This window comes from Chiloscyllium punctatum, chromosome 31 (genome assembly GCF_047496795.1).
Source record: "Chiloscyllium punctatum isolate Juve2018m chromosome 31, sChiPun1.3, whole genome shotgun sequence".
Classification (NCBI taxonomy): Eukaryota; Metazoa; Chordata; class Chondrichthyes; order Orectolobiformes; family Hemiscylliidae; genus Chiloscyllium; species Chiloscyllium punctatum.
The window spans coordinates 24291184-24293698 of NC_092769.1; the positions used below are offsets into that span (position 1 = coordinate 24291184).

Here is a 2515-nt window from a genome sequence, read left to right on the forward strand (position 1 = left end):
TGTGTGCGTGTTGTGGGGGCTTAGAAACTTTTCAAGCTGCCTTTCCTTCATTTTCCTTCAAACCAAATCCATGTGGTTTGAGTTTTTATAACAGAAAACAGCACAGGGTTTAATTTTAACTTCCCACTGGCTGAAACTTTGTCCTGCCCTCTAACATCTGAGAGTAACACACTTTACTTCCCCTCCCCTCCCTCCATGTGTAACACAGAGTTTTGGGATTGGCACCTGTTGTGATTTTGTGATCTATTCTAAATGAAATTTTATCTCTGCGCAGCCGCAAGTGAACAGTCTGTTTTTGTGCTTTCTGTGAGATCAGGCTAGCAGCTTTTAAATCCTTATGTTAAGCAGCAGAAGCAAACAGTAGATCAGCAATTATATTTTGAAAGTGGTAATTCTAGCCCTGGTCATCCCGTTGGGTCAACAGAGAGAGAGAGGGAGAGGATGTCACATCTAAAGTGCATACAGAAGTGTTGTTACACTTGTTCAGTCAGTTGAATTGGTTCTTCCCTCAGATGTGACTGGATATTGCTTTTCATGGATCATAATTAAACTACAACGGACCACATTAAATTCAAGGAATTAAATTGAAAGGGCAATTTGAGTGAATAAATGGAAATCTGCTTAAAGATTTTCTCCTGGTCTTTTATTTCACCAATTAGAAGTTGTTGGTTTGACAACTCTCCTAATCATAGAATCCCTACAGTGTGGGAGCAGGCGATTTGGTCCATAGAGTCAACACTGACCCTCCAAACAGCATCCCATCCAGACTCACAAAAATGTGCACCGCATGTGCGCAGAGAAAGGGATGCTGTGAGTGAGTGGGATGCGTTCACCAACACAATCTCCCTCCAAGACCCAAACATCCCCACAGCATCACCTGTCCATTCCTCCACCACCACAGTGCCTCTGGACTTAACCCCTACCAACCACAGTGCCACTGTCCATTCTCCCCGCCACCCATAGCATCCCCTTATATTCTACTCGCCACCCACAGCGCCCCCTGTCCATTCTCCCCGCCACCCACAGCACCCAGTCCATTCTCCCCGCCACCCACAGCATCCCCTGACCATTGTCCTTGCCACACACAGCGCCCCTGTGCATTCTCCCCACCACACACTGCATCCCCTGTCCATTCTCCCCCACCAACTCCGGCATGACCTGCCCATCCTCCCCTGTAGCACCCACAGCACCTCTATCCATTCTCCCCCACCATTCATGGCACCGCCCTCTCCATTCCCCCGTGCCAGCCACGGCACCCTTGTCCAATCCCTCGCCACGCCCGGCACACCGTCCATTCTCTCTCTCTCTTTCTTAATCTCACCCCCACCCTCTGCATCCCTGTCCAGTCTCTCTTCCCATCTTCTGACTCCCCATGCATTTTCTCTCTCCCCCATACCCTCTGCTCTCCATCCCTCTGTTCCCCCATCTATTCTCTTTCTCAGCCCACGTTGCCGCGTTTCCCAGCCTACCTTGGCAATGGCCGGGCCGGGCCGCCGTCAGCTCTGGTTATTGCAGCCCCCGACTCCTCTCAAAAGTCCGCTCACCGATACTCCGCCACGTGCACGCGTCAGTAACGCTGCCGAATCGATTGCTGGCCCCGTTTCCGTCTCTGCTTTTCCTAGGGCAAAGCTGCTGCATGCCTCGTGACACTCGGCGGGCGACATGGTGGAGGAGATCCTGCCTCCGTCGCTGCGGTGCGTGCTGACATGCATCGCCTCTTGGGCGCCCTTTTTTTCCCTTTAGATGTATGTTTCCGCAGGCCGCGCCAGGCTGGTGCTCCCCACAGCTTCACGCCACCCTGCTATGTGCGCACGCCGACGTGCAGGTGGCTGCTGCTAAGGTGGGGAGTGTGTGTGCGGTCCGGGTCGCTTTCCTCTGGCGCGGGAGAGACCGAAAACAAACTCAGACAACTCTTGATGGTGGATCACTCGGCTCGTGCGTCGATGAAGAACGCAGCTAGCTGCGAGAATGAATGTGAATTGCAGGACACATTGATCATCGACACTTTGAACGCACTTTGCGGCCCCGGGTTCTTCCTGGGGCCACGCCTGTCTGAGGGTAATTTGGCAATCAATCGCACTCGCCTTGGCTGGCGAGAGCGCGGCTGGGGTGTCGCAGAGGACCCGTCCGCTTTGTCCCCCTAAGTTCAGACTCTGGAGCCCTCCGGCATCAGAGCACTTTGCCTTTCCCCACACCCTGCACATTCCGTTCGTCAGGCTCGACGCCATCCCCCCGCCAGGGAGCGCGGCCTGGCGTCCGTCTGTGTCGTGGCAGTGTGGCCATCACGGCTGTCACCGTTCCCCCAGAATGGCCGTCAGTGGTTTACACGGCGACGTGCACTGCTTCGTCTTCGGGACAAGGAGCTGCCTCGAAATGTTGAGCCTCCTATGGGGTCTGCCTAAGCTCTGCACGTCCGCATTGGGTCCGTCTCTCGGTTGGCTGGCAGTGGAAAGAGTGAAGGTAGCTGCGGACGTCCGGTGCTGGAGAGCTGCTGGCCTCACCGTGGAGCTCGCCA

The 2515-nt window shown here is 54.4% G+C and overlaps 1 non-coding gene across 1 annotated transcript; it reads left to right on the forward strand.

Moving 5' to 3' along the window:
* Positions 1-1908: 1908 nt before the first annotated feature.
* Positions 1909-2062, forward strand: LOC140457241 (5.8S ribosomal RNA). The gene has a single exon (XR_011953345.1). It is a non-coding gene; the product is annotated as a 5.8S ribosomal RNA (ribosomal RNA).
* Positions 2063-2515: the final 453 nt, after the last annotated feature.